The sequence below is a fragment of the Canis lupus genome, chromosome 1, assembly GCF_048164855.1.
Source record: "Canis lupus baileyi chromosome 1, mCanLup2.hap1, whole genome shotgun sequence".
In the NCBI taxonomy this organism is placed as follows: Eukaryota; Metazoa; Chordata; class Mammalia; order Carnivora; family Canidae; genus Canis; species Canis lupus.
This window is the reverse complement of record NC_132838.1, coordinates 25327538-25348333: the sequence shown is the minus strand read 5'-3', so window position 1 is coordinate 25348333 and position 20796 is coordinate 25327538. Positions and strand designations below refer to the sequence as shown.

At 49.3% G+C, this 20796-nt stretch overlaps 1 protein-coding gene across 20 annotated transcripts in view; it reads left to right on the top strand.

The window, feature by feature from the left end:
• LDLRAD4 (low density lipoprotein receptor class A domain containing 4) overlaps positions 1-20796 on the top strand; it is a 387098-nt gene that overhangs the window by 347489 nt on the left and 18813 nt on the right. The window lies entirely within an intron of this gene.

The window sequence follows — 20796 nt, the reverse complement described above, 5'->3', positions numbered from 1 at the left end:
AAAAGCTGACCTGGGCGTGGATTTCCCTCCCTCCTCACCATGCTTTGCCAGACGTGGTTACCTACGAGGTGCTCTGGGGTCCTTCGTCACAGGAAGCCTCAGGCACCTGGTCTGGCCTGCGGCCTAAGAGTGGAGGAGGACATGCTGCCGAGCAGGGGGATGGGGACACTGGGCAGCCTTTTAAAAGTTTTCTTTCCTTCCGGAACATTTTTATATCTTGATTTTCCATCAGCATCCTCATTGAGCATTTGTACACATTTACATGTGCACGAGCGTAATACACCCGACGTGGAAGCGTGCATGCCCGTGAGCTCCCCTGCTGGGAACTGGGCCTAAAGAGGCGGCTCCTGGCCCAGTCCCTCTGCCCATCGCCGTCAGCTGACGCTGCAGGGATTCTGAGGGCTTGTTCCAAGCACTGTCGCCTGATTTATTCCCGTTGTGAACCACTGGTTACCTGAGAAGACACAAATGTTGAGATCCTAGTAAAGAGACTCAAAAACTCTAATCACTCTGCAAATTTATCTCAATGTCTCGCTCAGATCTCTAGGTTTCATTATTCTGATGGATGTTTCTGGTTTCTCAAAACGTAATGTTAAAAAGAGGAAACACGTGTTTGATAATTATATCCTGGGTAAGTTTATGTTTATCGAGAATAAGCCTCATTCACACCCGGAAAGGTGCTTGAAAACAGTGGCACAAAACAGATATCGTGGAAGCAAGCTCGTTGATTATTAGAGCTGGAAATACAAATATTATGAACATCATTGGGAAAGGCCGCTGTTAATCGTTAAACAATTGTGTTTCATAGTTTTTTTAATATTCTGGCTTTACTGATATATAATTCACGTACCATACAACCCCTCCCCATTTGAAGTATACATTTCAGTATCTAAAAATATAAATATAGGGCAGTCTTGGGGGCTCAGTGGTTTAGCACCCGCCTTCGGCCCAGGGCGTGATCCTGGAGACCTGGGATCGAGTCCCACGTCGGGCTTCCTGCATGGAGCCTGCTTCTCCCTCTGCCTGTGTCTCTGCCTCTCTCTCTCTCTCTCTGTCTCTTATGAATAAATAAATAAAATCTAAAAAAAATAAAAAATAAAATAATAAAATAAAAATAAAAAATATATATTTATTTAAGCAATCTCTGTACCCAGGGTGGGGCTCGAACTAACAACCTGAGATCAAGAGTTGCCTGCCCCTCCAGCTGAGCCTGCCAGGCACCCCTCAGTATTTTTTAGCATATTCAATAGGTTTTTGTCACTCCAGAAAGTAGCTTCGTACCCATTAATGGGCATCCCCATTTTCTTCCAAGATCCCAGCTCACCACTGATCTACTTTTTGTCTCTAAAGATTTGCCCATTTTGGACATTTCATATAAATGAAATGATACAATACGTGGTTTTTGGTGACAGGCTTCTTCCAATTTAGCGTGATGTTTTCAAGGTTCATCCACGTGATAGTCCGTATCAGTGCTTCATTTCTTCTTATGGCTGAATCATACTTTATTCTGTGGATATCCACATTTTGTGTAGCCATTCTCCTGTTGATGAGCATTTGAGCTGTTTCTACTTTTTGGCTATAAGGAATATTACTGCTGTGAACATTTATACAAGTTTTTGTGTGGATATATGTTTCCATTTTTTCCTCATTATATACCCAGAGTGGAATTGCTGGGTCATATAGTAAATATATGTTTAACTTTGAGGAACTGCCAGGCCATTTTCCATGGCAGCTACGCCATTTCACATTCCCATCAACGATATATGAAGGTTTCCATTTCTCCATGTTCTCACCAGTACTTGTTATTACCAGTTTTTTGATTATAGTCATCCCGGTGAGCGTGAAGTGGAATCTCACTGTAATGTTGGTCTGCATTTCCCTGATGGCTAATGATGCTGAACATCTTTTCATGTGCTTGTTGGCCATTTGGATATCTTTTTTGGGAAATTGTCTAATTTAGATCCTTTGTTCATTTTTTAATTGGATTGTCTTATTATTGAGCTGTAAAAGTTCTTTATATATTCTAAATATATAATGAGATATGTGATTTGTAGAAATTTTCCCTGATTCTGTGGGTTGTCTTTTCACTTTTCCTTGATGCACAAGTTTCTAATTTTGTTCAAGGACACCATGTCTACTTTTCTTTTGTTGTTTGTTCTTTTGAGGGAATCATTAAGAAGGCTTTGCATAATAAAGATTATAGAGTTTTCTTCTAAGAATTTTATAATAGTTTTAGTTCTTACATTTAGATCCATTTTTTTATGAATTTATTTTTTATTGGTGTTCAATTTGCCAACATATAGAATAACACCCAGTGCTCATCCCATCAAGTGCCCCCCTCAGTGCCCGTCACCCAGTCACCCCCACCCCCCGCCCTCCTCCCCTTCCACCATCCCCAGTTCGTTTCCCAGAGTTAGGAGTCTCTCATGTTCTGTCTCCCTTTCTGATATTTCCCACTCATTTTTTTCTCCTTTCCCCTTTATTTCCTTTCACTATCATTATATGGTCTCATTCATTTGGGGAATATATATAATATAGATCCATTTTGAATTCATTTGTTGTGTATGGTGGAGAAATAGGTCCAGTTTCACTTCATTGCTTATGGATATCCAGTTGTGCGATCACCATTTGTTGAAAAGACTCTTCTTCCCCGACGATCACACATTTCTGTCAAAAATGAATCAACTATAAATGTGAAAGTCATTTCCTGACTCTCTGTTCGTTCCGTCGATCATACTTAGCCTTGTGCCCGTACCACATTATTTGAGTACCACATTGTTTGTGTCTTTTGAGATGATCATGAGGTTTTTGTCCTTTATTTTATTGATATGGTCTATTACTTTAATTGATTTTTGGATGTTAAACCAACCTTGCAGTCCTGGAATGAATCCCAGTTCATCAGGATATACAATCTATTTTATAAGTTGCTGGATTTTGGTTTGCTAGTATCTCGTTGAGGACTTTTCATCTAATGTCATAAGAGACGTTGATCTGTTATTCTCTGTCCTTGTAATGTCTTCATCTGGTTTTGTTATCTGGGTAATATTTACCTTATAGAATAAATTAGGAAATGTTCTCTATTTTTTAGAAGAATTTGTAAAGAATTAGTTGATTCTTCTTTAAATGTCTGGTAAAATTTTCCAATAAAGCCATTTGGGCCTGGACTTTTCTTTGTGGAAAGTTATAAAATTACTAATTCAATGTCTTGTTATAAGTCCATTCAGATTTTCTTGAATCCGTTTTGGCAGTAGGGGCCGTCCTAGGGGTTCTTCCATTATATCTAAGTTATTTCATTTGTTGGCATGTTACTTCATTATAATCCTTTTTATATTTATAAGATGGGAATGCTAACATTGCCTCTTTTTTTCCTGATTTTAGTAACTTGAGTCATTTTTTTTCTTTTTTTCTTTGTCAGTATACTAATGGTTTGTCAATTTTGTTGATCTTTTCAAAGAACCAAATTTTGGTTTTGTTGATTTTCTCTATTCTTCTATTTGTATTTCATTATTTTCTGCTCTAATCTTTATTATTCTCCTCCTTTTTTCAAAAAATATTTCTTTTATTTAGAGAGAGAGAGCATGTGAGCAGGGGGAGGGGCAGAAGGAAAGGGAGAGAGAGAATCTCAAGCAGACTCTGTGCTGAGTGTGGAGCCCCATATAGGGCTCTGCCTCATGACCCTGAGATCATGACCTGAACCAAAATCAAGAGTCAGACGCTTGACCAACCGAGCCACCCAGGTGCCTCTCCCCTCCTTCTTCTTGCTTTAGATTTAATTTGCTGCGTAATATTTCTTAATTTGCTGTATGCAACTTGAGATAGTTTTCAGAACTTTAAATGGTTAATTTTTAATAATCTTTATTGGTTATTTTCCTGGAGAGTGGGATTATGGAGCTCCTTTTTTTCTTAAAGATTTTATTTATGTATTTATTTGAGAAAGCTCAAGGGAGGAAGGGGGAGGGTCAGAGGGCGAGGGGGAAGCAGACTTTCTGTTGAGCAGGGAGCCCAGTGCGGGGCTTTAGCCCAGGAACCTGGGATCATGACCTGAGCTGAAGGTAGACACTTAACTGACTGAGTCACCCATGGATCTCCCATAGTATATTTTAAATATGTTCAGTTTCAAGCATTATATGTGTATAAATCATGTTTTCCTTTCATAATTCACTGAAACTAAATTATATAGCAGGCCTTTCTTCTTAAATGGGCAATGGTAAGAAATTTTTATTTTATAAATAATATTAAAAGTTGTATTCAAATTTAATTTTGCTGTAAATTTTTAATAATCCACTTCACAAAAAATCCCAAGCATATTGGGATGCCAGTGTGGCTCAGCGGTTGAGCGTCTGCCTTCAGCACAGGATGTGATCCTGGTCTGGGGTCTAGTCCGAGAGAAGCCTGCTTCTCCTTCTGCCTGTGTCTCTGTCTCTCTGTTTCTCACGAATAAATAAATAAAATCTTTGAAAAGAAATCCCAAGCATACCAAACCCATGACGTCATAGATACAATTATCTAGGGGAGGTTGAAATTTTTTCAAATGCATTAATTCAAAGCCTAGTTATAATTTTCTATTAAGTGAATCCTAGTACAAGTGGAATGCGGATATTTGAGGAGTCCGAGGTGTTGGGCCTTGAAGAACTGAGAACACGGAGATGTGGTCCCAGCAGTGAAGGGAGGGAACACATGAGGATTCCCCTTGCCCCAACCTCCTGAGGGCAGTCTCAGGCAACAGCGGAGGTGGCACCAAACACTCGTCTCCTGCCCAGAGTTAGACCCCACCAGGAGGAGCTAAGGCCGAGGTGTTCTGGGCATAAAGAATGCATGGAGAACCTATGGCCTGAGAACTAAGAGCCACTATCTGAAATCAGACCAGAGTTCCCCACTTGCTGTTTCATCTGTTTCAACCAAAACTCACCAACAAGAGTATGTGTGACCAAATTTCCACCCTGCAGCCAGCCTTGGCCAGATTTCTAAGTGGGTTAAATGGTAAATAGTTCTAGAAAGTGTTTCTTTAAGGTTCATTACAGGGAAAAAATTGTAAAGGCATTTGCAACATTACCATTTCTGGGCCTTTAAGTTTTTTTTGTTTGTTTGTTTGTTTTTTTTAGATTTGGTTTTATTTGTACAACTAAGATTGAATTTCAACCAGAAAACCATTTGTCCTATGAAAATTCCAAACATTTCTATTATTGCCACTCTATTTTATTGTATTCTGTTGCTTTACTAATTTGGGTGTTTATTGCTGAGCATAACAGACTTGATGAAGGTCACTTTTAATGAAAACAGGACCACATTCCACCTGATCCACAGGAAAGGGACTCCTGAGTGCCTGCTTCTCTGACCTTTTTTGGTTTCTGACCGTTTCATGGTGGCAAGATGTCCTCAAAGCCCAGTTGATCTTCGTTGTCTCTGGTTAATCAGGGGCCTCGTGTGCACACCTAAATTCTTCCCATTTCCTTGTTGTGATTTCATTGCCTTTGTAGAAAGATCCCTCATTTTAAACAAAGAAATCTGACTGACATAGTGGGCTTAAGAATTATCTGTTAGTTTCAGTACTTTTTCATTTCATAAATGAATAAGATATTAAACTGAACCATACCTTCAGGCACATTACAATTCTCAGTATCAGAATAGGCTTCAATGGAGAGGACATTTAAATTAGAAAGAAAAGAAAGGATTATGGACATTACAAACTAGAGATAGAGAAAAAAGGGGATGGAATGCTTTCTTTTTTTTTTTTTCCTGGAAAACTCTGATTTTCATTTATAAATATTTACATTTATTTTAATTTACCTTGTTATACTACCAGTATAGAATTATCCTTTCAGAGCCCCATAAAAGGAAAGGGACAAAAGACAATAGCCTTAATTTACCAGGAGAGGTTTAAGTTTAACCTAAAGGAAAAATTGCCCAACAGTGCCAACAGTGTCTTCCCCAAGATGTGAAGACTTCCTTCTCAGACGGTAGAGTTAAATGGTCTTTGTGTTTGATCACCCTTTCCAAGAGCTTTGGTCTCAGAGAATTAATTCATTCCTTGAATCTTTTTTTTTTAATTATAAATTTATTTTTTATTGGTGTTCAACTTACCAACATACAGAATAACACCCAGTGCTCATCCCATCAAGTGCCCCCTCAGTGCCCGTCACCCAGTCACCCCCACCCTCCACCCACCTCCCCTTCCACCACCCCTAGTTCGTTTCCCAGAGTTAGGAGCCTCTCATGTTCTGTCTCCCTCCCTGATATTTCCCACTCATTTTTTCTCCTTCCCCCTTTATTCCCTTTCACTATTTTTTATATTCCCCAAATGAATGAGACCATATAATGTGTGTCCTTCTCCGATGGACTTACTTCACTCAACATAATACCTTCCAGGTCCATCCACGTCGAAGCAAATGGTGGGCATTGGTCATTTCTAATGGCTGAGGAATATCCCACTGTATACAGAGACCACAACTTATTTATCCATCATCTGTCGATGGACACCGAGGCTCCTTCCACAGTTTGGCATTCCTTGAATCTTTTAAATGGGGTTTATCCATCAAGGTCCTTCTGAAGACAGGATTTGGTGCAGGGGTCTACTTTGGACCTGCCACAGCTAGGATTTGCCCGATAGTGGTTAAGAGTAGATTCTGGAGTGAGACTTCCTGGCTCAAGTCCTCCCACCACCGCTGACCAGCTATGTGGCGTTGGGCACAGTGCTTGGTGTAACTTCTGTATGACTCCGTTTTCCCATCTGTAAGATTGGGAAAATAACCAGTATTCATTTGGTACCTGTAAAGATCAAGTCAATGAGTTAAAGTGCTTGGAACACTGCCTGGCACATAGTAAGTGCTATATAAGGATTACCTGTTATTGCGATTATTTAGGTCAAGAAGCCCTCCTCCTACAGGACCCTTGTTCACTTGTTCATTCATTCATTCAAGTGCTCCTTGCTGGCACTCTGCCACTCTTCCTCTAGCTCTTGCTCGGGATGAACCAAGGATGTCATGTTCAAGGATAGTTCCCGGCTTTCTCTGTACCCTGTCTCCTCACCTCACTTGTAAAGTAATGAGTGCTCAACTCTGACATAAATGAAGATGGATCTCGTGTTTTCAAAGACCATCTGATACCAGAGAACAGTGGTTCTTGCTTTTAAAGCATATGTATGCTAAGCTTGTCGTAGACTGTCAAGAATGAGAACTGAGTAGAGTTATAGGGATCCGAGGTGATTTTGGATTAACTTGGCTTCTTAGCCTGTGATTTTTCTAGTTGTTTGCCTTAGTGTACGCTTTAAAACAGTAACTAAAACTCTGGGATGTGCTGTGACTTTTTCCTCAACTTTTGAAGAAATTAATGCTTTCACTAAAGCCAGGAACCTAAACCTATCTTGGAACTGCTCAGACACATCCTGAAATTTATAAGCAAGACAAAGAGGACCTCCAGAGACAATAGCCTGCACCTCTCCTCCAGATTCAGATTGTCCAAGCAATGCTTATGGTTGTGAAAAGGCCGGTGCTTTAGAATTCTCAAGAATAATGATTGATCCCAGCGTTGTTCAGTAATTTAGCAATAGCACACACCACTATGGTGCCATGTATTGTGCCGTATGCTGTATGTGTAGGAGAATGCACAGTGTTTGCCTGTAGTGTGGTGCTGGTGAAAAAGGCATTTCCATCTCCAAGGGGTTAACGTTTTTATGGGATTAAGAACTAGGAGTGGAATTGTAGTATCTAAGATTTGAGCTATAAATATCTTGAGCTTCTTTTTCTTTTTTTTTTTTTTTTAAGATTTTATTTATTTTTTCACGAGAGACCCAGAGAGAGAGGCAGAGATACAGGCAGAGGGAGAAGCAGGCTCCACGCAAGGAGCCCGACGTGGGACTTGGTCCCAGGACCCCGGGATCAGGCCCTGAGCCCTTAACTGCTGAGCCACCCAGGCGTCCCTTGAGCTTATTTTTCATGATCTGGCCAGAAATAGGATGAGTTGTAAAGTTATTCAGCCTTCTAGCTTTTAGGTGGAATTAAGAAATATATTTGGTTGGAGCATATGCAGAGTGTTCGTATTTCCGCATAAAAACTTCACTGTTGCCTTTTTTTTTTTTAAAGACAGAGAGAGAGCATGAATTAGACAGGGGTCGGGGTGCAGAGGGAGAGGGAGAGAAAATCTAAAGTAGGCTCCACGCCCAGCATGGAGCCCAACGCGAGGCTTGATCTCACGACCCTGAGATCATGACTTGAGCTGAAATCAGGAATCTGTTGCTTAACCGACTGAGCCACCAGGCATCCCTCCCCTCCCCATTGCAATTTTTTAAGCACTAACAATACATCAGTAAATGATTCCACGCTATAAGCTAATGTGCACAGATATCAAACCATTACTGTGCTCTGAGTCTGCAGTAGTCCGCGTTCTTTTAAAATACTCATTCATACTTTAAGCATAGCAAACTGAAAAGGAGCTGTTTTGTGTTCTAAAGGCCAAATTCCAGGACTTAATTTTTATGTGGAAAACTTCACCTCAGAGCAGACTTTTACAGCATAGTTATAAACCTCAAAGAATAGGAATTTGTAGTGGACAGGGCCATTGATTCTTAGCAGGAGTCACATGAACAGTCCAAGACACATGAAATGGTTCCAAGAGCCTCTGGCGACACGTGGAGTCGCAGAATCCTTAACAGGAATTTGCAAGTTAGTGCCTAAAGGGGATCAGGCAGCCGGGCCCTAAAACTCCAAGTATCAATCTGCTGACATACTTTGGTTAGTTCAGGTGACTGTAGTCTGGGTAATTCTACATTCACTGCTTCAATATTGAACCGAATATTGGGCGGGGTGGGTAGGAACTTGTGAGCGAGGCTGCCCAGCGTCCTGGCCGCGCGGCCCCCAGCTTGCGTCTTAGCAGCCACTTGACCTTGGACAAAGCCCTCACCCCCTCTGAGCCTCGGCTTTTCTATAAGCAAATTGCTTCCCAGGGTTGGCATGAAGGTAAAAGATATACAGCACCTGCAAGTGCCTGGAACCTTCCGGGAGATCTCTGGAGATGCTTATAAATGCTCATTTTCTGGAACCTTCCGGGAGATCTCTGGAGATGCTTATAAATGCTCATTTTCTGGAACCTTCCGGGAGATCTCTGGAGATGTTTATAAATGCTCATTTTCTGCTGTACAACCATTACAAAAGTATTACTGACTCCCCAAATATACTTACCTGTTAAAATTTCTGTTGTGGGTGGGGATACCTGTTGAGGGTGGGAGCACAGTAGGGAGAGCCAGCGGGGCGTGACTAAGGGGCCCCGGGTGATTAACTCCAGGGACGCGGCCAGGCAGGACACTAACCCAGGCTACTAACATGTGATGGGGCAAGAGTTTGGGGGAGCGGAACACCCCTGTAGCTCCCTGAAGTATTTTCTGAAGCTGACGAGCCCTGAGTAGCCCCTAAGCCAGGACGCTGGCCCCGGGGCTGCCTCTTTGGGCCCCTCAAGTCGCAGATGCTCCCAGTCGCCACAGCCTGTCCCGTTCCCACCTGGCTGGAAGCCTGTCTGGGGCCTGGTCCGTCCCTTACAGAAGCAGCTGCCCCCACAGCACCCAAGGCAGGTGGAGCCGTGCAGCGAGCGCTTGACTGTCCAGTTCCGTCGAGGGGCCAGGGTTTCCTCCCGAGGGCGGCAGCCGCTCCGTGAGTATCCGTCAGGCCAGTTGGTGAAACAGAGACGTCTCTGGAGGAAAGCTCTAGAGGCCAGCAGGGTGGGCCCACGGAGAGCGAGGCCGTCGGGTCGGGGTTGCCGGAGATGTCTGTGGTAGTGGCCTTTCTTGCACCCTGCCAGGGCCTCGGGTACGCAGGAGAGCGCCCACAGCGCGGGGACTTTTCCTGGCTCCCAGCAAAGGCAGGTAGCCCTGGGCACCCACTCTGAGATGCATATTTAAAGACGAGGCGGGAGGGGAGGTTCCTAAATGCAACTGCTCAGACGCTTCCTCTTCCCCCCTCGGGGCTATGTTCAGCAGCCGTCAGGCCCCCACCCGCCCTCCGGCCCACGCCCCCCCACCCGTCTGCTGCGAGCACCGAGCACCGCCGTTTCCTCTGAGTTAAAGGGAGAGCCCTCTCGCTCGCCCGTCGGGAAGCCGTGTGGCCACGTGCCATCAGGGCCCGAGACTGAGGCGTTCACGGGCCGCGAGCCCCGGCCTTCTGGGACCCCTCGTGTGCCGCCGGCCTTTCTTCCTCAAGGCCCCCCTCAAGGCTGGAACAAAATTACGGTGCCGCCGGGTGGCTGGGCCCTGACGGCCCTGGGTGCACCCCGAGGCTGGCGGCCTGCTGGTGCCACAGGCCGCGGCCCACCCCACGCTCCGCTTGCGGCCTGCCGTTCGGGCAATATTTTGAGAACAAGCTCATCCGTAAGGTCAGAGGCTTTTAAAGTGATTTTTAAGTGGATTAAACATGGAAAACACTTAAACAGAATGAACAAGAAGCATAATTAAGAGTGACACCCCCCCCCAGCCCCGCGCGGCCACACGGCCAGTGACGAGGGAGTGGCCCAGCGGCCCAGGTGTGTCCCCAGCGGCTGCGGAGGGGGCAACAGGGCGCCTTCCGTACAGGAGATGGGGACACGGGTATTTGCCAGACGGACTGTTTGCAACCATTTCGAAGCGCAAGCGAGGCCAGGAGCAAAGCGCAGATCCAGCCCTCCCGATGGTGACCGATGCTCTCGTGACATTGAGCCGACCCCTGGCTTCCAGAGACGACGTGCCTGGCAGCGACATGCAGGCTCGTGGACATCCCCATTGAAGGCCTCGCCTCTCCGCGCCCCGGTCTCCCTGCCTAAGCCAAGCAGGAAGCGCCGCCCGGATGGCGAGGCGGGGCCGGGAGCAGGGTCCGCAGCGCCCGGTGGAAGCCGGTGTCCGAGCCTCCCCGCCCTGGAGACCACACCCCAGCCCAGCGTCCCAAGCCCGCCCTCTGCCCCACCCAGCATGTGACTCGGGGGCGAGTTGGGGACAAGCAGAACAAGAAAGGAGAGTCCTGCTTTAAATCTGGACGCGGCTCAAGGAAAATCAGGCTGTGTTGCTCGGCACGTGCAAATGCGCGCGACTGTTGACTCTTGCTGAAATTCCCACTTCCCTTCTCCCCGGGAAATCTCTGAAAAACCTTCTTGATGATTCTTTTGTTCCCGTCCTGCCGCCACCCCCCAGTGATTAAAACATGAAATGTGACAAGTTATGGCCAAGCTGAGGACCTGGTGGAGATGTGAGGCCCGGGACCTGGCTGGGGCCCAGGTGACATGCGGGGCCGAGGGGGCCGCTGCTGGCTTTGCTCCCACAGCTCCTCCTGCCGCCACGGCTCCGGCGAGGCCCGCGTGTCCCCGCCGCTGGTCCTAAGTCAGGAGAAACCCCGGCTGCCCTGGGCGCCGAGCGGGGCTGGCGGCGCCACTGCCCGGGCCTGTGCCCTCCCTGCGGGCCCGTGGTACCTGTGAAAGGTGCCCGCCGCCACGTGGCCTGCCTGCGTGCTGTCACACGGCCGTGCCTCCAAGCCCCCGAGAGGCTGGCCGCTCGCCTGAGCACCGCGTGGGCCTCGGGCCCCGGGACCCTGCTGTCTGGAGTGCACCCGGCAAGGACCTCGGGGCCCCCGGGGACCCTGCTGCCCGGAGTGCACCCGGCAAGGACCCCTGGGCCCCCGGGGACCCTGCTGCCCGGAGTGCACCCGGCAAGGACCTTGGGGCCCCCGGGACCCTGCTGTCTGGAGTGCATCCGGCAAGGACCTCGGGCCCCCGGGACCCTGCTGCCCGGAGTGCACCCGGCAAGGACCTTGGGGCCCCCGGGACCCTGCTGTCTGGAGTGCATCCGGCAAGGACCTCGGGCCCCCGGGACCCTGCTGCCCAGAGTGCACCCAGCAAGGACCTCGGGCTTCGGGACGCCCCGTGTCGCTGTCCAGGGTCCTGGCCTGGCCACCCTCAGGACCTGAGACCCTGGGCCGTCCGCAGCTTCCTGCCACAGGCCCTGGCCTCTCGAGGTGGCGGCCGACACTTGGTGGCCATGGCCCACGGCCAAAGCCCCGGCCCGGAGTGTCGCACCGGTGGGGAGGCGCACCCCGCCAGGGGCTCTGAGCTGGGGGCCGCGGCCCAGTGAGACCCCCTCGTCATGTGCAGCGGCCGCCCCAACGCCAGCACCCTGGGGGAGGCCCGGGACAGAGCTGTCCTGGAGCCAAGGTACCCGAGCTGCAGCTGACACGGCTGTCGGGGCCGCGGGGGTCCTCGGAGTCGGTCCGAGCCCGCAGCTGAGAGGCGTAGACACTCTTCCTGGGACCTCGCGCCCTGGGAAGGGCCAGCCGCTGGAGGACGCCCACGACACGACTCCCCGTGGGAGGGGTGTTGGGCCCCGCGCCCCTTTGTCGTCTCGTCATCCCCTCCCGCTGCCCACCAAGCACGTGGACACCGGCCTTGTTGCTTCATGGTCTCATGTTTTCGGCCGTGCGGCACCTGAGCCCGCCTCCCCACACCCCCGAACCCCTGTTGCCCACGGCTACACTCGTGGGGACCTTTTTTTTTCCTCACCCTGAGTCATTGAAAACAGCATTTGCAAGACAAGACATGTTTCTCAGGATGCGGGTGGCTTCCTGGGTTGCTGCTCGGATCCCAGCCCCGTAACAGCAGACCTCCGGGACCGCGGGCCACGGCGCCTCCAGGAGCCATGGCTCGAAAATGCGGAGGAGACGTTACCCATGCAGCCGTATATTTTTCTGAGACATATTCCTAAATTGATAATGTGGGGGCGGGACGGGGGTGGATTTTAAATGAATCCTACGGAGGGAATTATGGGTTTATGCATGTATTTTTTTCCATTTATAACCTAGCAGAGGGATAGACTTTTAAAAGGTTTGCAATTGCTCTTACTCCTCTGCTATGTTTTCAGAAAATCCTGTCAATCATGTTGGATGAGGACATATTTAGCCAGATTTCTCTCTGAAGAGACCGTGAGACTCTAGATTCCGGAATGCAAGGCGGAAAGTCGTACTGGATGAACGCTTGAACCCTCGTGATTTAGAGAGATGTCACTGTAGCCACATGGACCCGCAGGCCTGCATCCTGGGGACTCGGTGTCAGCCAGTCACGGCTCCCGGCGTCCTTCAAGGCCTGGCCGCAGCTGCGGTCAAAGGCGGGAGTGGGCCACGGCTCGCCCATGGGGGCCCGGTGCCACCCGACTCGCTCCACTTTCCTCTCTCCCCCTACACATCCTAAGTGCCACTCCCCACCTTCCTTATCATGCAAAACACTTTATATAAATAGGAGGAGCCTGTAAACAGGTGACGTAGGGCAACCACGAGGTTCTTTCTTTTTTTCTCTTTTTTTTTTTTTTACGAGGTTCTTTTCTCCAGTGACTGCTCACACTGCCTAGAACAATAACAGTCGAATGATTTTTAGGAAAACCTTGGGCGGGATGTCGTCACTGAGGTCCTCAGTAGGGTTTGCTGGAATATGGTTCCGTGCCGGACACCGTTGAAAGCACATTAGGGAGCTGGGACCCTTCCTTGTACAGATTTCTTTCTTTTTTTTTTTTTTTAAATTTTATTTATTTATTCATGAGAGACACAGAGAGAGGCAGAGACCCAGGCAGAGGGAGAAGCAGGCCCCATGCAGGGAGCCCGATGCGGGACTCGATCCCGGGACCCCAGGATCAGGCCCTGGGCTGAAGGCGGCGCTAAATGGCTGAGCCCCCCGGGCTGCCCTCGGGGAAGAGCTTCTTAAGGACGATAAAGCTTGGGTGACCCCGAGTCGGCAAATTTCTGTGGGGTGGTTCTCCTCCTCTTCTTTCGTTCCTCTTGTTATAGGTCAGATACCAACAGCCAGTCCATCCGAGGACAAGGAAGTTCAAGGCACGGAATCCAGTCGTGCTGAGGCCCCTCTCGCTCTCTTGCCTTCTGAGCTCCAAGCTGTGAAGTCATTCACGTAACACAGGCTGGATTCCCCCCTCGGCCACAGTGTTTTGTGAGTGTGGGTTTTCGTTCAGCCGTTAAAGAGCCGTTAAAGCCTCCAAGCATATTTTTTAAGCTAACGGTCCCCAAACTTGAAGCAATCACGGTCGATGTCAATTCCAACTGCCGCCCGCCCGCTCCCCCCGCTCCCCCCCCGCTCGGGCTCTGTGGGACCGGGGAAAGGACGCAGCCTGTAGGAACATTGGGCACCTTCAAGGTGTCCCACAGCCATAAATGCAGAGTAAGACACCCCAAGGCTGTGGCTTCTCACCAAGCCCCTCTGCCCAGGAAGACGGAGAGCAAGGAAGGGCAGACGCGCGCCCGCGGCGCCAGAGCCACGGTGGGGACCTCGGCCAAGTCCCTGGAGGGGGCTGCCCGGGCAAGGCTGGGTGGCAGCGAGCCGCGCTCTTGGCTTTCCCGGTGGATTGTTGCACTTGGGGGTGCCGTCGCTGGTTAGGGTGCGAGAGGAAGCATCCGTGGCGGGGGGGATGGCTATCCTTCCCGTGACATCACCGTGCTCTGCAGGGCTTGGCTGCCTGGGGTTTCCTTGGCTGGGTGCAAGGAGGGGGCTGAAGAGAGGCCCTGGCCTTGCCCCCACCTCGCCTCATGCGCAGGGTCTCCGAGGGCCCGGAGCCTTAAGATCAGACATTTAGAAAGTAGGACTCTGGGCAGCCCGGGGGGCTCAGTGGTTTGGCGCTGCCTCCGGCCCAGGGTGTGATCCTGGAGACCCGAGATCGAGTCCCACGTCAGGCTCCCAGCATGGAGCCTGCTTCTCCCTCTGCCTGCGTCTCTGCCTCTCTCTCTGTGTCTCTCATGAATAAATAAATAAAATCTTTTAAAAAAAAAGAGAGAGAGAAAGAAAGAAAGTAGGACTCCTGTGAAGGATGATACATTAATGGAGGAGAGAGCAAGTGGAAGATGGTGTTGACCATCCCACGAATAGAAGTGAGTGTCCTAGCAGGATGGTAGGGCCACGCTTCCCTGGAGTCCTTAAAAATAGCACCAATGGGGAAAAAGAAAAAAAAAAAAAAGCACGGAGTGTTATGCTATATGTTGGCAAATTGAACTCCAATAAAAAATAAAATAAATAAAATAAAATAAAATAAAAATAAAATAAAATAAAATAAAATGAAATAAAATATAAAATAAAATAAAATAAAAACAAAACAAAATAAAATAAAATGAAATATAAAAGAAAATAAAATATAAAATAAAATACAAAACAAAATAAAATAAAATGAAATAAAATAAAATATAAAATAAAATATAAAATAAAACAAAATTAAATAAAATATAAAATAAAATAAAATATAAACTAAAATAAAATAACAAAAAAACAAAATTAAATTAAATTAAATTAAATTAAATTAAATTAAAAAATCACGGACGCTCAGGCCTCTAGTGTGAGTCAGCCCAGCTCTTCCCCGAACCAGAGAATGGGCCACCAGGCCTCACACAACTTCTTCTGATCCTGTCATTGTCCACTGAGCAGCCTGGAGTTCCGTGGGGATATTTCTATAAAAATAAAGAGATGCCATCATCGCCAGCATCACTGTCATTGTTTCATGGTGATGAAATGAGGTGCTGTGAGGTCTTCCTGTAAGCTTTAGGCTAAATGTATTATGAAGTTTCTGGTGTCTGGATGGCAGTGACTCATCCAGGAGAGCATCATGAACTAGAGCCCCATGAAAGAAGGGGGAATGTGAAAATTTGACTTTGGCCTAAAATTACTTCCTTGCATGGGTTGCTTTCTGTCATTACTCTGTTGGTGCCAGTATCCATAGGAATCCAGGGAAACTGCCCAGTGGGCTGTGCTCAGGGTCCAAATTGGGCACATGGAATTTTGGAAACCCTGAAATCTCCTATTATTTTCTCAGAACTCTGCTGTTCCTGTAGATTTTTTTTTAGATTTTTCTCTTTTTAATAGTTCTTCCAGAATTCACCTCTCCTTAGCCTCCTCTTTCCACCCCCAGTCCCAAAACCAAAGGCACAGGCACCTTGCCTGTCTGTGCAGGGCTGCACCCCCTGCCGTCAGGACGCAGCCTCCCGGGGGACAGAGGCAGGGGCAGCAGGGCCCTGGCGGCCCCGCGTCGCCTCCCTTGGCGCCGAGCCTGTGGTTCCGCGGCACCAGGTGGCTCCCCGCCGCGACTCAGGAGGTGGCGTCCGAAGAACAGGCCTTTCGGGACCCTCTGCTGCTCTGCGTACCTGGCATACCTGGCTCCGCATCCTCGGCCCGGGCTTGGTGCACAGAGCAGGGGAACCAGTGATGTGCCGGGAGGGCGGTGCACGCACTCGCGCATGGGGAGCTTCTGCCAGGAGCTGCCACCTTGGAGGGACGGTGGTTTCAGCGAGAAATGACGAGCGCCCCGACGGCAGTACAGGGAACTGTGGTCCCCAAAGCCCAGAAAGGTCGAGATCAGGGGTACGGCGCTCTGGACACCGGGCACCCGAAGAACAGTGTGCTGAGTCTCCCTGACACTCGCACGGCAAGTGAGAAAGTGGGGTTTGCTCCCGCGCAGAGTGTCCCTGCCCTGTCCTGGCGGCACCTCCTCGAGGAGGGCGCGGAATCAGGCCCGGGCCACGAAGCCATGTCTGGGGACAGCGAGACACCTGGGGGCGCAGCCGCCTCTGAGCGCCTGCCTGTGGGAGCGAGCTGGTGGGTGGGAAGGAGGGACACGTCACTGTCACTGTCCCCGTGCGTCCCACCGTGCACTTCACCTTTCGGGAGGGTGTTGCCGCGGAGGTCCCCGTGGGGGTGCGCGCGGCTGTGGGAGAGCAGCTGTGAGGGGAGGCGCCCCTGCAGCCCCGGTCTGGAGGGGGAGCTGCCCTGCGGCCTGGGCGTCCCCTGCTTGTCCCCAAGAGCACTCCCTGTTGACCCCCAGCTCGCGCCGGACCCCTCGGGGGGGAAGTGGGCTGTGCTTACCCTCCGTGGCTGCCTGTTTGCACCGATGGCCTTCGCCCAGAGGCCGCGTGCAGTGGGGCTCGGCCTGAGCCCACGGTGTCCCTCCACCCGGGGCTTCACAGGGGGCAGCACAGACGCCCCAAGACTGCAGCTGGGCCCAGCGGCTCCTGGCTTGGAGCAGGCCGCGCGTGTGAGGACGGTGGCCTCCGGGCTGGGCCAGCCCACCCAGGAACAGCTGCAGCCGCAGAGCACCGACGGGCCCCTGTCGCCCGGACTGGCCAGCTGCACTACGGGCCAGCTGGTTGCTTCAGTGGGGGACACGGGAGCCCAGGCCCTGCCGGCCGGTGCCCTTGCCCCCCCCCCCCAGACGACCTGGCACCACTTGGGAGCCCAGGATCCCCGGGCTCTGCGAGTCCCGTGTTGCATCGGTGCACCTGCTGCAGCTACACCTGTGCTGGAAAACTCAGGACGGTGGCCCAGGAGCCGTTCCGACCACGTCTCAAATCCTGGCTCCGGGCTCTCTGGGGGGTCTCCACAACCCCAGTCCCCAGTGGCCAGTAAAGCCAGATCGCCGTCGCGTGCCCCAACCTAACCAACGTGTCACAACAGACGTAGGTGAAGCAGAGGGGAGACTCCAGCTGTCTCCCCTCTAAGGCTTACGTGTAAGAGATGTGCAGAGGTGTAGAGCAATGCCGCTCTCGTCGCTGAATTTTTCTTTTTAAAAAATAGCATGTATGATTCTTACATATGTTAACATAGGAGTTTATTTTTTCATGAATAAATTTAAGAGTTTTTCAGTATTAACTGTAAATATGGCAAATATCCATAGATGTCATCCATACAAATAAAACCCTTTTGGGGGTAACCAGTAGCTTTTAAGAGTATTGAGAGGTCTGGAGACCAAAACCCTGGAGAGTTGCATATAAGCAAAGCAGGAGTGTGGGGCCGAGGGGGGAGGTGTGGACGTGCAACACGGTGGGGTGGGCTTTTCCAGGCATCGGCGCCCGAGTAGGCCTGCACCTGCCACAGTGACAAAGCTGAGGATGTGCAACCTTGGAGCAGGGAGTCCCCTTGAAAAGAAAGATTCCATACACTTTCTCACAACTGAGATCTTTCTTATTCTTTTTTTTTAAATTTTATTTATTTATTCATGAGACACAGAGAGAGGCACAGACACACCAGAGGGAGAAGCAGGCTCCCTGCAGGGAGCCCGACGTGGGACTCGATCCCGGGACCCTGGGGTCACACCATGGGCTGAAGGCGGTGCTAAACCGCTGAGCCACCCAGGGATCCCGAGATCTTTCTTATCTTTGTTTGTGATCAACTTTTTTTAAATTTTTTTTTATTGGAGTTTAATTTGCCAACATATAGCGTAACACCCAGTAGTGATCAACTTTTTAATGTAATGTTAGATCAGAAGATTCTGATTCCGACCCCCCCCAAAAAAAAAAACAAATCTAGAGTGTATAAAGATCTAAATATAAAAATGCAATGTATAAAAATCCTAGAAAAAACATTTTTAGAATATTAGAGAAGACCTTCCTAATCAAACAGGAAGCTTAGGAGCCATAAAAGAAAAAAAAAAAAAAGGTAATTTTCATGACATAAAGATTTATATCTTTTTTTTAAGATATATATCTTTTATAGAGAAACAGCAAAGTTAGTGACAGACGAGAAAATACTTGCGACACATGTAATAGGCAGAGCTTTGTGGTCATAATACATAAAGGCTGCTGGCTGCTTACCAATAAGTGAGAAAATTACAAATAAGCTAATATGAACTAATTGAATCATGGATTAAAGAAGAACATAAATTGCCAATAACCATAAGGAAGGATCTAAAATTATTAGTAATTGGGGAAATACAAATTAAATCAAGGTGCATACTCTTGCCTGTCAGATTAGTGCAAATGAAAAGGGTGAGTATTCAGTGTTGATGAGCTGGGGGGGGCGGGCAAGATGCCTTTCACAAGGCAGAGTGTCAGGAGCCATCAGCATTTAACAGGAAATATCCTCGACCCATTAATTCCAATTTTAGGAATCTTTCCTATAGGGATACTTAAAATGTAGGTCAACACTCATTTTCACACACAAACATACACATGGACACGCAATCTTTCGGTCATACTAGGAAAGAAAAAGGGAAAAATACCCAAACGTCTATCACTTGGAGAATATTAAATTCCAGTACATCGGTCTTTTGGAATAGACAGACACCATAAAAAGAATGGCTGGTTTTTAATGTATTCTTGTTTAAAAAATGTCTGGGATATAGTAAGTGGGGAAAAAACCAGAACAATGTATTTGTACAATGATTCTGTTCATTAAAAGAAGAAAGCCAAAATAAATAAATAAATAAATAAATAAATAAATAAATAAATAAATATTAATAAATTATTAATAAATAAATATAAATAATAAATAAATAAATATAAATAAATAAATTATTCAACAGGCAAATGCACAGATACAGCGGGTGGACTGCACTATTTTCTTGTGTATCATTCACATTTTAAGGGAGTCTTCGTTATTTTTATAGTAAAAATCCTTTCCAGATGAAACACAGATATACCCCAAGTGCTCACAGGATTATGGGAAATATCATTTGACTGAGTTGCTGCCAATAGGTGCCTGCATGGCTTCTATAGGCAGGAAAAGAGGAACTTAGGAAGATGTCCTCTGGCAGCTCCGATGGCCCAGTGGTTTGGCACCACCTTCAGCCCAGGGCGTGACCCCGGGGTCCCAGGATCAAGTCCTGCGTCGGGCTCCCTGCAGGGAGCCTGCTTCTCCCTCTGCCTGGGTCTCTGCCTCTCTCTGTGTGTCTGTCATGAATAAATAAATGAAATCTTTTTAAAAATTAAAATAAAAAAAAGAAAGAAAGAAAGACGTCCTCCAAGTGAAGAACTGACTCGCGGAGCCTGTGCGGGGCCCTCGCTATACCCATCACTCTCCTCTCTTCCCGTGTCCATAGAGCAGTGAAACTTTCTTGAGAAAAGCCTCTAGGACTGACGTTGGTCAGTCCTAGGGCATGATGTGACCTGATGTCCGGCCGCAGGCCTTGGGGTTGCCCAGACGGTGGCAGCCGGGCCGGTGGGGGTGAACGGGGCGCAGACCCCAGGCCTTGCTGACGGCCAGCCTCCGGAACTGCCCGGGCCAGGGCCGCGAGCCTCCTCACCCGGCTGTGCCCACGGGGAGGGCTGTGCCCGGCAAGGCCCCGGCCTCCACTGCTGCTCACATGGGCTCAGCAGCTCCCTGCCCCAGGCTGGGCTCCCCATTCTGCAGGGCGCACATCTGGGCCGGTCACACTCGTAGGCCCCGTGGCAGGTGTGGTCTGGCCAGGCCTGCAAGCCTGTCTGTCTGCCTTTGTGCCCTGGGTAGGTGTGGGCCGAAGGCGAGGGCAGAGGGCAGTGCCAGCTGTAGCCACTGCGTTTCTGGGGTATGGGTGGCGGGTGCTCACAGGGCAGGCCCTGGGGAGACGTGCCACCCGGTCCCCTCCTGCACTGCGCTGCACGTGAGTGCACAGAGAGAACCCGTGTGCTGGCCATCAGCTGGGCCCCCAGCAGGAGCGTGTGCGTGTGTGCTGTGCCCGCGTGTGCATACCCACGTGCGCATCTTGTCTGCATGAGCACACGTGTGCCCGCGCGTCTGCAGGTGCGTACACATGGGTCTGTGCATGTGTGTGCCGCAGGTTCCAGGCAGGGACCCGCCAACAGCGCACCCATTGGTGGCCTCGTCGTGAGCCCGAGTGTCCCTGCGCCCGCCCAGGTGGTGCTGCCGTCGTCACCATCCCCTGGGGCCCCGCTGTCCCTACACCGCCCCGCGTGGGGGCCCCGCACAAGGGTGGGCAGCGCCCAGCAGAGCCCTGAGTGGCAGCTCAGGAGCAGGAGGTGCAGGCCATGGGGCTGGCCTCGCCGCCGAGCCTCACCGTCCCCGTGGGGCCCACGGGCCGGGACCAGGTGTAGAGCCATCCCCGCA